General features: G+C 45.7%; 1 protein-coding gene across 1 annotated transcript in view; it reads right to left on the bottom strand.

Moving 5' to 3' along the window:
- SLC24A3 (solute carrier family 24 member 3) overlaps positions 1 to 13,936 on the bottom strand; it is a 1,490,020-nt gene that overhangs the window by 827,385 nt on the left and 648,699 nt on the right. The gene's annotated exons all lie outside the window — the stretch shown is intronic.

Raw genomic sequence — 13,936 nt, 5'->3', positions numbered from 1 at the left:
CACGTGATCTTTCTCAGCCACCTGATGATGGTAATACAGGTGGCTGAGACTTTGACCACATGTTGCTTCATTGACAGCTGATTGTCAAATAGGACCCCCAAGTTACGGGCTGTTACTGAAGGGGTGGGGATAGGGGCCATCTGCTGAGGCCAATGTTGTGGGCCCCAGAGCGATGAAGTTGGACCAAACAGAAGCAGCTCCGTTTTATCTCCATTTAGTTTTAATTTATGTCTGTGCATCCAGTCAGAGATTTGTTCCAGACCAGACCGAAGGGAAGATGTGGGAAGGTGTTTATTGGTTGAGAGCGAGTAGACGATTTGAGTATCGTCAGCATAGGAGTATATAGAGAGACCTGCTTGCTCAGCCAAGAAGGCTAAAGGTCTGACATAAAGATTAAAGAAAAGGGGACTAAGAATAGAGCCCTGGGGAACACCGTGAGAAGAAACGTGAATAGAGGAAACAGAAGAGGAGGAAAAAACTTGAAAAGTGCGGTCAGAAAGAAAACTAGCAATCCAGGCTAGGGCCGGACCATCAATGCCAATAGATTTCAAGGTGGTCAACAAGATGGTATGGGAGACAGTGTCAAATGCGGCACTCAGGTCTAATAAAATGAGTGCCACTGTCTCCCAATTGTCCACCTGTTGTCTGATGGTCTCTGATACTCCAAGAAGAGTGGTCTCAGTGGAGAAGCCAGCCCTAAACCCGGATTGTGAAGAGTGAAGAAAATTTGAGGATTCAACATAGGAAGTGAGAAGAAAGTTAATGTGCTTTTCCAGAATTTTGGAATTACAGGGAAGCAAAGAAATAGGCCGAAAATTAGATGGATTATTTGGGTCCACGTTGGCCTTTTTTATCAACGGGACTACCATCGCATGCTTCCATGCTTTGGGGACTGTGGCTTCAGCCAGTGAAGCGTTCAGAAGATCTAAAATAATCTGAAGTGTCGATGAATCCAGGGTACCAAGTATTTGCGGTGGCATGGGGTCAAGGGGGGAGCCAGATTTTATTTCATCTAAATATTTACGAAAAAGAGGGAACGAAATCAAATCCCAGGAGTGAAGTTGGGGGGCAGGGAGAATAGCAATATATGCCTCAGCAAATAAGGAATGGGATATTTGTAAATGAGAGCAAGATGCATCAGAAAAAGAAACACCAAAATTAGCATACATTTTATCTATTTTCTCCAGGAAAAAATTGGCCAGGGAATTACATTGTTCTGTATCGAGACATGGACCTTTGGGTACAGAGGACATGCCTGATAGATCTTTTACTACTTTAAAAAGTGCATTAGGTCGATTTTGGGCGTTCAGTATAGTAATATTGGCATGGTTGGCCCTGGCAGTGTCGCAGGCAGCATGATATACTTGAAGAGCAGTCTTATATTTATTTTTATTATCGATGCAATAGTTGGAGCGCCAAATGCGTTCCAGTTTCTTGCAGTGAGATTTTTCCTGTCGAAGTGTGTCATTAAACCAGGGGGCCGGTGGATGATGGATATGAGGCTTATTCCTCTGAGCTGGAAGACAAGAATCTAAAGCTGTCATCAGCCAAGAGTTGATAGAGGACACATCTCTAGTAGTGATAGTAGGAAACGCGGGCCTGGAATTCTCAAGGCAGATGTTGAGTTTATCATTATCTAAGCGTTTCCAATTTCTACTGGCTTTATGTGGGTGTAAACTAGTAGAAGATTTATGGTGGTCGGATATATTTAAACAAAAATATACAATGAAATGGTCAGACCAGACAATGGGCTGAGGGGGAAGACAAGTAATGGTGTTAAGATTAGAGAAGATGGGGTCCAGTAAGTTACCAGCTCTATGGGTGGGACCAGAATTATGCAGATGTAGATCTAGGGCGGCCAGGTCCTGTAACAAACGCGTACTAATAGGGCAGGATGTGTTGTTGAAGTGAATATTTAAATCACCAACTATTAGGAAGTTGGAGGATTGTAACATCAGGGGCGCAATGAGTTCTGGGAAGGAAGATGCCCATGCACAGGCCGAGCCCGGAGGACGATAAATCAGAGTTCCGGTCAAAGTAAAATTGGGAGAAAGTAAAAGCTTAAAAAGACCGGCTTCACAATTGGGGAAATCCAAATCTTCCCATTTGCAGGAATATTCCCTTTTAAAAATGATGGCAATACCACCACCCTCCTTGTGAGTTCGGTTTCTCCCCAAAAAGGTATAATTATTAGGGAGAGCCATGGCGATGTCCGGGCCGGAGCTCTCATTTAGCCATGTTTCAGTCACGAACATGGCTGCAGGACTTGAAGACATAAGGAGGTCAAAAATATCTCTCTTGTGTTTAGAGAGAGAACAACAATTCAAGCTAATAAAACATAGATCAGGGCAAGTCGTGTGAGTACTAAATGTAGAATGTGTGACAAAAGAAGTATCCCAAAGTATGGGTGAGGTAGGACATACATTAGGGATCACAGAATCAAGCCTGAGAGCACATTTTGGACAACTCAACGGCACATCTTGGCAATGGAGTAAAGGAGCAAAGCTTGTTTCCTTCCCAGTACAAGAATTGGCTTGGTAGTTTGGTTTGCCCTGTTCCCATCATGCACTGGGACAGGAACAGACTAATTTGCATATAGCCAAGTTCTGAGCTGGGATGGTGCAGTGAGCTAAAAAACGGTGATGGATCAAGCCCTGATCTTTGGACTGGGTAAGAGTGGTCTGCTTAATTCAGGCACTCTGTTCATCACCACCCCCTTTTCTGAATCAAGGTACAGGGGGCGGCTGAAGACTCAATAAAGCAGTACGGGAGTATGTTATATAACCGGGGGCATAGGGAGTAGCCCCTGGTCCCGTCCAGTCGCGGACGGGCGCAGACGGGCTTGACTTAGGCTCGACTTCGGCGCAAGAAGTGGCAATCCCTCCCCCTCAATCCCCCTTGGCAGGAGCGCCCTTTTTAAAATGATGGTCCTAACCCATTTTCTATACATTTTACAAAATATCACTCTTCATTTCCCGGGAGGTTGGTTCCGAGAAATAGATAGTGCCCTTACCCAGTTTCTGTGGGGAGGCGGGAGGTCATGTTTGTCCCTGGTGCATTGCCGCATACCTCCCTACGATGGTGGCATGGGGTTAACAAATCTCCAACTATACTACCTGGCCACAAAGCTCATTGTGATTCATGACTGGTTCGCGGGTGGCTGGTCCAACCCGGCATACCGGGTGGAGCTCCAGTCAATGGACTTCCCACAGCTTTAAGCCTACCTTTATGGGGCCCCGTGCCACAGGCCCTCCCCCTATCACCCAAACAGTACTTATGGCTTGACGTATGGCCTTATGCCACACGAAAAGGGACCCGAAGCTCACCAGACAACTGCCCCTGTGGAGTGTGTTTGGCTGGAGGAGATCTCGTCATTCCAAGACTTCCGCCGAGGAGACCACATCGGGACCTCGTTGTTGGGGGACGTCTGGGTAGGGGACCATATTAGATCGTTTGCAGACCTACAACACCGCTATTCCCTCCACTCCTCCCAATTTTACAAATACTTACAGCTACGGCATGCCCTCAGAGCACATATACCATCTCCTGCCTCCTTCTCAGTATTCAGTCCCCTGGAGACCCAAGTGATGATGGGGAACCTAGGCAGAGGGGGGGTGTCCTGGATTTATCGCTCCTAAGTGAACAATGGCCCCGCATCCCTGGACCTGCTGCATGCCCGATGGGAGGGGTGGCTGGGCCCCCTAGAAGATATGGACTGGAGGGATGCCCTCATGGCTCCCAAGACCCTGACGACCTCCTCCAAGTTACGTCTAGTCTCTCGCCTGCAGCCCTAGTCCAACTTTACTACCTCCACATGTCATACCTCACCCCAGCGCAACCCTACAGCACCTGCATGCGACGTCCCTGTCCTGCGCGTGCTGCAACCACGCTCCTGCGGACTTCTACCACATGACAAGGCAATGCCCCGCTCTTGCACCATTCTGGGCGAGGTTAGAGCTAGAGCTTATACAGACCTTGGGGTGGGAGGTTCCCCATGACCAGCTACGCCTGATCCTGGGTGTGTTTGAGGGCCTCGATGGTCTCGGGCCGATAAGCGCTTCCTCGGAACGGAGGTGGCGAAACACAATATAGCGGCACTTTGGTCTCAGGCCAAACACCTATTATGCGGAAATGGAGACAGGGAGTGGATGGGTGTGGAACTCAGGAGAAACGCTTCTTTGAGGCCCGGGGTTGCCCCAAGCTTTTTGGCAAGATATGGGGCAAATGGTTCAACTTAGTGCCCTGAGGGGCGCGAATGTATCTTGTATAAGAATATTTACATGCAAGTGTTTATCCATTCCAAGAGTGTCGTAAAAGTCTCTGTCGTCCTTCTTTCCGATGTAATTTACTTATATACCGTGTCGGATTGTGCTGCCATTGTATTTTGTGATTTGTGCTCTAAAATACCAATAAACTTGATTATCAAAAAAAAACAATGTTGATTTCCGTAGGGATTTTGAACACAACTGTAGCCCAAACCACAGGATGAAATTACACCAAATTTGGCAGAAAACTAGCTCTTGGTCTAGAAAGAATGCTTTTGGTTATTTGGTGTAAATTCGTTTATAGGTTTTGGAGAAATAAAAAAAAAACCAATCTGTATATATAGGAATGCAGATCCTTCGAGGATCCAACAGGCCCTGCGCTCAAATCTTCTGATTTCCTGCCAAAACTTAAACCAGGAAGTGTTGGCAGCCATCTTGGGACTCGGTTTAAACAAAACTTTTGAAAAAGAGAAGGGGCAGGGTAGGAATACCCTGACCCACTAGGTCCACAGGGGCCACAAAGGCCAAAAAAAGCATTAAAAAAAGATTTTAGTGGGAGATGCGTAGGATTCGCAGCTCCTGTCGTAAAAAAAGAAGAAGTACGGACTCATGCCCTTCTCTAATGTTTAGCCCCTGGGTGGGTCTGTTCACGGAGGCATGAGCGATTATTTAAAGGAGGGGGATGCACTGGCCCATCCCTAGAACTTAAGGAAACCCCAGGAACCGCCCCCTCCCGGGCACTTGAAAATATGTATGCCGGCGGACCGCTGGGCCCGCTCGCACCCCAGCTATTTCCACCTCTCTGGTGCAATTCAAGTTAAATGAATGTGGTGGGACCTGCACAGCCCCCCACAGCCTCTGGGATGTCCACCTTGTTGAGGAACTATAAAAATGTATATGCTTGTGGGCCCACTGGGCATGCCCACGCCCAGGGACATCGACCTCCCATGGCAAATCTAGTTAAATTAATGCAAGGGGCCCTACGGGACCCCCTGCAGCCCAGTGGGCCGCCACGTCCCCGTAGCACTATAAAAATGTATATGCTGGCAGGTCAGCCTGTGCCCCAGGGACCACCACCTCCCTGGAGCAAAAGATATACAATTAATGCAGGGGTCTACATAGCCCCCCTATCCGGAGGACCACCACCTCCCTGGGGCTGAAATAAATTAATCTAGGGGGTCCCCCAGTAAGTTGACCACTAACTCCCCAGGGCAAAGTTTTATGATGGAAAGGGGCCACACGGCTCCCCTCGTGGAGCCATTTATGGCCCTGGGGACCGCTACCCCCCTGGGCCAGCTCCTGCTACCTCCTGAGGTACCCACCCTCGGGAGGTAACTGTTTGCTTTTTCCTTGGTGGGAGCTGATGGGTCCACCAAGCAAAAGCAAACATAACTCCGCTTTTGGTGAGCAGGAGCTGTCAAACAGCTCCAGCTTGCAGATAGCAGAGTTTTCATCTGTTTCCCTGCAAACATATTTGCGTGCAGGGAAACAGGTGAAAACATTGCTCCCGCAAGCAAGGAGCTGCTATTTAAAGCAGCTACCTGCTTGCAGGAACAATATCGGCTCCCGCAGGAGTAAGGAGCTGGCTGGGATTGCGGGGGCCTTGAGGCTTACCCCGCAGTCCCATAGCACACGGGGTACCCTGGGGACACCCAGGAGACATGGCCGGGAGCGGGTCCTCGGGGAGGACAGTGGCCCAAGGAGGGGGGCTGCACCGCTCCCCTCTCCCATATGGGTATGGCTGGGTGCTAGGGATGGACTAACTAGTGCCAAAATCAGTCCGGGAAGGGGGGCTGCTGGGCACCATCCCCCATTGAATTAATGCCTGGCCCCCAGAGATGGGGGCCCTGGGTCACTTTAAGGCTGTGTGGCCCCACTCCCCCATTTGTTTAAGGAAGACGTTATAGTTAGGCTCACATTTTAAATGTACAAAACCATAGAAAATCACCTTCTATGGTTGGAGTTCTATCAAGAAGCTATAACTCGTACCCTAAGAGAACTATAACTTGTGCCATCGCCATGCACAGCTAATTACCCCATATTTTACAACACTCCTGACATCTTTAATAACGTAATTGATAATATCACTATAACATTTGCCGTAACTTCATTGAATTTACTGCAAATTTGCGGTCCATCTGCAAATCTCAGTGAACATTTTTTTAAATAAACCTCAGGGTGGGCCAGTACCTGGCGGGGAGAGGAGTGCATATTTTTGGAGTGGAGACTATAACTCTATCCCCCGAGGACTGTTTTCATTTTTTAGGGGAGTGGGGTGCCTCCCTATGCTTTTTTCAGGCCCCGGTGACTCAATGCCCTGGGTAAAGCAGCAGTTTCTGTGCATACCCGGTGCCCACCCAGGACACCCACAGTGCTTGGTGTCTAAGGGGTCCTGGTCGGTTCCCCAACCTGCACCCTTTGCTGTCCAATGGGAGCTGTCTCTATCGGTTTTCATCTGGTGGGAGCAGCTTTACCTTGCTCCTGCTGGGCCGGAGCATCTTGTCTGCAAGAGCACAGTCAGGGAGCTTACGTTCTCTCAGCCCACAATCTTATCGGCAGAGAAATGCAGTGTCTGGGGGTTGAGGTCTTTGAGACACTCTTGCCATCAGCCCTGGGGCTGGGGTCCCAGGGGCCAGTGAATGGCAAGGGGACAGAAAGCCTCACACCCCCTTTGCCCCAAAAATGCATAGGCCCAAGAGGATGTGGTAATTAGGCCCATGCAAAGCTCCGGGTTGAGGATCCCACAACCTGTCCCCAAAAACATAAAAAGGCCCCCAGGAGATAGGGTTCACAGTGCTCTTGAGAAGCTCGGGGAAGGGGGGCCACATGCCCTTGCCCTAAAAGTGCTAAATTGGCTCTAGGGGATGCAATCCTCAGTGCCCTTAAGTGGCTCACGGAGGAAGGCCCTACACCCTCTTCCCTGACTTAAAAACAAATAAGAAATCGGCCCCAGGGAATGGGGTCCCCAGGGCCTTGAAAAGGCTTGGGGAAAGGGGTCCCATAACACCTTCCGCTCAAAATAAACATCAGCCTTAGGGGATGGGACCCCAGGGCATATAGAAGGGCTTGGAAAGAGTGGCTACATGCCCCTGTCCCCATATAAAACAAGACAAACTGAATATGAAATGAGTAGAGTAGTCACTCATTTCCCATGAACTGTTCCAGCTTGGAAGTGCCCCATAATTCCCAAGGGCTTTTTAATGATACTTTGTATTAATAATTGGGGAAAAAACGAAGGCATATTCATTGATCACTTGTGCAAGAATGTTTGATCAGTGAATAATTAAAATGAAAGTTCATGTAGGAGTTAATAAACGTATAATGTACTCCTAATGGAATATACACCTAGCATATTGATCTGTTGAAGCTATTGAACCTGCAGACATTCATAGTCCTTCCCATTGGGTGATGAGCCAATGCCACAACTGTGACTGAACCCTTCCCTAAGTCTGTTCCAGGTAGAACTCAAAATAAGCTTTTGAGCTGAAACTGTTGGGAGGTTAGCTTATCCCTCCCTAGATGGTCTGTCTTTGATTGTTGTCCATAGAAATACTTCAATGATATAATGGGCATTTCATCAGGTCTAAATGCCATTATCCTCTTGCAATTTGAATGGTCTGATGCATGGATGTCGATTTCTCAAAATTTCAGGGGTAGCGGACGTGACATCATATGACCTTTTACCCTGAATTTTCTCAAGAAGTAATGACACATGTCCTTAATCCAGATGATATATCAATCAATCAGTGATTTATAAAGCATGACAAATCACCCAGGGGAGTATCAAGGAGCTGTGTAATAAATGACCTCACTGAAGTTCCAGCATTACTGCACGACTGCTATAGCAATACAACACTGACAAATGTGAATTTTAGATACCGGGAACATTGCCCATTTCTGATTTATTGTATGGAAAATTATGTATTTCTTTGAACAAGATGTAGTGACAAAAAACACAGAACAGCACTGGGTTCTAAATTATTTGTCCCACAACTGTTATGATTTCATAGTTACCCCGTGTGTATACCGCAATGAGAAAGGTATTGAAAAATCACAAAGAGAGAGAAAAAAAAACATTTGTAGTTATGTCCACAAGTATTAAGTGATGTTAACCGTATTTTGAATATGAACTACGCTATTGGCTAAAATTAATCCTTATTGTTAATACATTGTATTTATGATCATTTACAAGGCACCCTCACTTGAGCATCCCGCATGGAATTTTCATGTATTTACAATGATGAAACATGGGAACAACTTGTGTAAAATGTGTATGGTTTTTATTCAGTTTTTATTTAATCTGAAGAATATGCATTGCTCTGCAGAACTTCTTGATTTTGCTAAATGTAAATCTAATGTTTGATTCCAGTAGAAGCTGCAGAAAGTAACTAGCGCTCATCAATGCCAACGGTTCTTGCAGTGGTGGCAGGTGACCTTTAAAAGATAATAACACTTGTCCAGAATAGTAGTGAGAGCAAGGTGACTGACCCTGACTTCTTCTGTGGAAGTTTGCATGCCAAGAACATTTTGAATAATATGGGGTCAAATGGTGCATTTAAATGGAAATCTTTCACAAAACTGTGGTAAAATGTCATAGGCCCTAAAAGGGCACTAATTAAATATTCGATTTCATGCACAGTGTGCCAAGTCAATGCAACCTGACACTCCCTTGGTGATGATGCCATTTTTTTAAATGCGCTAAAGGGGCCTATCTACCCCAAAACATACCTCTATTGTGCCAGGGTCCCCATTTGTTTATGGGTGCCATCCATATTCCAGACATCTCTCCTTAGGCTAAAAATTGCTTTTAGTTTATCAAGGTTGGTATTTTGCCATGGTTCTCACCCAATCTATACTCGTCCCATTTGCCATGGTTGGCTTCCAATGCACCAGAACCAACATTTTGCTGTGAGTGCTCCCTATTCCAAGAACATCCTCTAATACGCTTAGGTCATCATTTTTCCACTGGTATCCCATGCCAAGAACTACCTTCAGTAGGCAAGTGACTGAATCTTGCCATGGGTGTCCATATGCCAAGAATTACCTTTGGATTGCAAGGGCCAACTCCAGGCTTATATGCATAACGCCACATTCTTATTCAGGCTCACTTGCATTCAACCAGTCATATCAATTCTCCTCACTTTCATTCATTTGCACCTACTTGCACGCACTCATTCACATTTATGCACTCAAACTCACTCTTACTCTGACTCGCTTAACTTACTCACTTGCATTCACTTTTGCTCGAACTCACATTCCCACTCACTGATTCACTCATTCTCAGTCACTCATTCGCCCTCACTTGCACTCAGTCCTTCAAATTTGTTCACTTTTGTTCTGACTCACTCATATTTACTCACTCACTTGCATCACTCCCACTCATTCTCGTGTATTCTCACTCACTGTGACTCAGAGAGTGTGAAAGAGTATGCAGGAGAATGAGCGTATGTGAGAATGTTTGAGATTGAGTGACAGCGAGTCAGTCTAACTCTAAAACTCATTCACACTCATGTGTACTCATTCTATCCGACTCACTCACTCTCTCTCACTTGCTGTCATTCTTGCTGACCTAATATCACCCGCTTACTTTTATTCACACACACTCACACAAGCACACACACGCTCATCCATACAGACACAGTCACACATAGATGTTCTGCATCATGCAGACACTGTGCATGCATACAGACAACATACATTTAAAAGCATTTATTTCCTACCTCAGCTGTAACCAAAGATACTTTTCCACCTCCTGGCGGTACATTCTGTTTTACGCTCAGGGTGAATAAAAGAATATTACACTTTATGGCTAATACAAAATTGGGCAAAAACACAGAGGGTGGAGCCCTAATATCCTTAAGGGCAGGTTGTCCATTTGTAATCAGCACCGATTATGCCACTGCTGAAGCCAGGGGTCACAATGGCAGTGCCTGGGTCGCAAGGGGCAAGCCAGAGTTTGGAGCTGTGACCCTGACAAACCCTAAATGGCATCCACTTCATCTCTACAAGATAGGAATGAGCACATTTTAAATGGTTGTGAATTATATCTTATGGCTCACACCCATATGCAGTCGCCCATTGCACTATAGCTAGGGTTGCACTTTATAAATACCTTTGCATGCATATAAACATGCATGTGCCTCCATGTTGGGTTTTCAGTGAGTTGGTTCTACCAAATGAAGTAAAAGGTGGGCACTTATCAAGATCAACCATTCTTTTCTTGACATTTTGTAAGTGAGTTCTTCTCATGCCCTAATCTTACCCTCCCAAAGTGTCACCATTAATTTGAATATGATGGTGTGGTCCTTCTAATTTATACTTTTTAAAATTCTGATACCAGATGTAAAAGTCCCAAAACCTGGACATCCTGCCTTGTGTACCGGGTAATAAAATTCTGGTGCCCTATATATAAGGTCATATGTTTTGATTGTGTGAATCAATTATCTCCCTATATAATGGATCTTGACTCCATGCATACTCTTTCCTGACTCACTCTGCCAGAAAATTATATAGTAAATTGTCATAGTTTGCTTTCCAACAAGTTCCAGACTGCGCCTAAACGCTACTATTTAAATGCCTACCTCATTTACAGGATAAGGGGCGTAAAATTAAGATATTGAACGAATGACACAATGTTGTTAAGGTGCAGATGTCAAGTAAGAAAATATTTTGAAGAAACGTAGGGCCTGTTTTAGATCTTAGCGGAGGGGTTCCTCCGTCACAACAGAGATGGATATTACATCAGCTGAAATATAAATCCCGTTGGACATAATTATATTTATGATATATTTATATTTCGGCGGACGGGATATCCGTCACCGTTGTGATGGCATAATCCCTCCGCTGAGATCTAAATGAGGCCCTAAATGTAGTAGAAACTAGGGACCCTTATCATATGACTATGGAAGCAGAGCACGACCCAGGGCCGGCTTTAGCGCTGGTGGCGCCGGGTGCGACCCCATGACCGCCTCCTTGGATTCTCTCGCTACCACCGGGCATAGGTGCCCCCTTCATCTCTCCATGTATATATATATATCCGTGGTATACCCAACTCTCCCTCCTGTATCTGGGTAAAGGACACAATCATATATAAGCGAACAATGATACAGAGGAATTGATATATTACTTTTATTCAAGTGTAGGGAACAATCAATTACCCTCACCTTAGTCTTTCAATCCTATTAGACATGTATCACCTAATTTAATATAGGGCACACATACATGATGGAACCGGTCTTCAAATCAAAATACCATTAAATATATAAAAACATACAGATGTACATAAAGCAAAATATATACACAACATAAATCCTAATATAAACAGCTTGGTGTTACCAATACCCTAAAATTTGTTTGTCACATTAGTGTCTGCCCATTTATTTAAAGCAGTCTACTTGGAGGTAGTCAAATGGTGCATCCACAGAGGTAAAACAACCCTTATCCTATCACTCTCTTGTGTCACAAAACCATAACTTATGCAGTATTCAATAAGAACTCCTCCACTGTCGTATCATCGACGCGGACGCGTTTCAGCCTCAGAAATTAAATCAGCCTCCTCAGGACGAGGGCAAAGGAACAGTGATTGCTTATTTTCTTTTTTGAGGTTCAACAGTTGAAGGCCTCAAACTGCTCCCCCATGGCGCCTGGTAGGCGCTGGGATCAACAATATACTCCCTTATCTCACACGTCACAATTATTTTCTAATGGAAGAACAAAACATCCAGAGTGCAACGCCTTCCGGTCAGCTGAAGATAATCAAGACGGTCACAAAGTCAGTCAGCAGTCAATGCCTCTGCAAATCCCTTCATCTCTCCAATCATAAGTTATTGATAAACACAGAGTCCCCCCCTGAGGTAGGCGCCCCCTCCACAGGTCAGTGCCCAGTGCTGCCGCACCAGCCGCACTGCCCTAAAGCCGGGCCTGGCACGGCCAATCAGAAGGCCGTGTGGCTTTATACTCTCTGTAACACTGCCTTGTTATGTGAACAGAATATTACTACACTCTTCTCAGGTTTGGTTTTTATGCATATTGGGCAGTAAAAAAGGGGGATTTGTTTTCTGGTAATGAGTGGTATGGGGAATGCTTGCTTACCAGTGCTCTGACATTGTTGACTCTCAGTTCACTGGATACTTTAAGGGAGATCATTCTGCTGCCAGGTGCTGTTCTTTCTTGTCAAAGGACTTTCTCTATCCATGGTTTACCAATTTTCTTCATTGCGAAACAGATACACAACAGAATAGCTGGCAGATCATATTCTCTATACGAAGAGGAGAGTGAATTAACTCAAACATGCCTTGTTATTCATAAAGGGTGTTTTTTTTGGCCAGATAAGTAGCTTGCTCCTCATATTCCGAGAACCCAATGTTAAACGTTGCCTGTGCAATTACTTACTGAATTTACAACCAGGCCCGGACTGGCCGTTGCGGGCACCGGGCAATCCCCTGGTGCGCCACAAGGGTGGGGGCCGGTTTTGGGCCCCTGGAGGCCGTTTTTGTTACAGGGCCGTTTTTGCAACAGCCCTGTAACAAAATTGGCCGAAAACCGGCCCTGGCAAAGAGCGCGGTCGACCCCCCCCCCCCTCTGGGGGGTGGGGGGGGGGGCGGCCGAGCACTTTGCCAGGGCCGGTTTTGGTTCCCAGTCCGGCCCTGTTTCCAACCACTTCCACGTTTCACTTTCCCTCCTCTTGTTTACACTTTGCCTTTGCCCCTGGGAGAAACTGGTCCACATCTAAGCATCTGGAGAAAATCAGTGTTAAATTGTTCCTTATGGTTTCAGGTGAGGGTCACTGCCACTCATTTTTGGGGTCCGAGATCTATTTCTGATCAGACCTTGACCCAGAGAGAGAAAGGCAGAATGGGAGAACGAGAAAGATATGAAAACAGTGACAAAGGGACAAGAAGGTGGGGGGGCGATAAACTGCAAGAGTGAGATAAAGAGACAGGAGGTGATGGAAGAAAGAGGCATGATGTGGAATCAAGATACCACAGCCTTGTTATTTGCAAACCTGCCATTTTCTTTCAGATTGAGCACTTGGCAAAATACCTCTTTTCTCCGGAGTCTAGAGGCTGAGCCATCCAGTCCCTGCTAAATGGTTTTAACTTTCAGGCAATTCATCTGACATTTACTGTAATTGGAAGCAGTGGATTGTCCTTCATTTTCAGTGAGAAGGACGCCTCCTTGCAGTCTGCCCATCTCATTGTTTATAGCCTCATTTATGCTACTTTTTAATGGCTCCTGTCTTCCTTGCTTCTGGTTTTCCGGTTTTAAATGGTGTGTTTAAAACAGCAGGTTTAAGTTATTAGCCTGAAATAGCTTTGTTCCTGAAGTCTAACTGGTAATAATGAAAGGAATGACAATGCAGAGCAGAGGTAGCCTTTCCTAGCACACAGAAAGGACGAGCGGGAATCCTTCACTAATTCCACTTAGTACTGTAAAATTGTTCACAGTAGATGTTGTCTAACATAGATCCTAGGAAGATTAGATCTCTGCTATATTTGAGAAGATATCCATATAAAATTGATTTATTTAGGCCACATCTGTAGTGTCGTGAGATTATGGATACTAGGACCCTCGACGGTTCTGGGTGGACTTTAAACAGGAATTACATATTCTGCTGGGAGTTGTTAATGTGTGGTTATAAAAGTTATGAGGCAATGCGTGCAGTGGGAAGT

The sequence above is a fragment of the Lissotriton helveticus genome, chromosome 6, assembly GCF_964261635.1.
Source record: "Lissotriton helveticus chromosome 6, aLisHel1.1, whole genome shotgun sequence".
In the NCBI taxonomy this organism is placed as follows: domain Eukaryota; kingdom Metazoa; phylum Chordata; class Amphibia; order Caudata; family Salamandridae; genus Lissotriton; species Lissotriton helveticus.
Note: the sequence above shows the minus strand (reverse complement) of the source record. Positions and strands in the feature narration are given on the sequence as shown.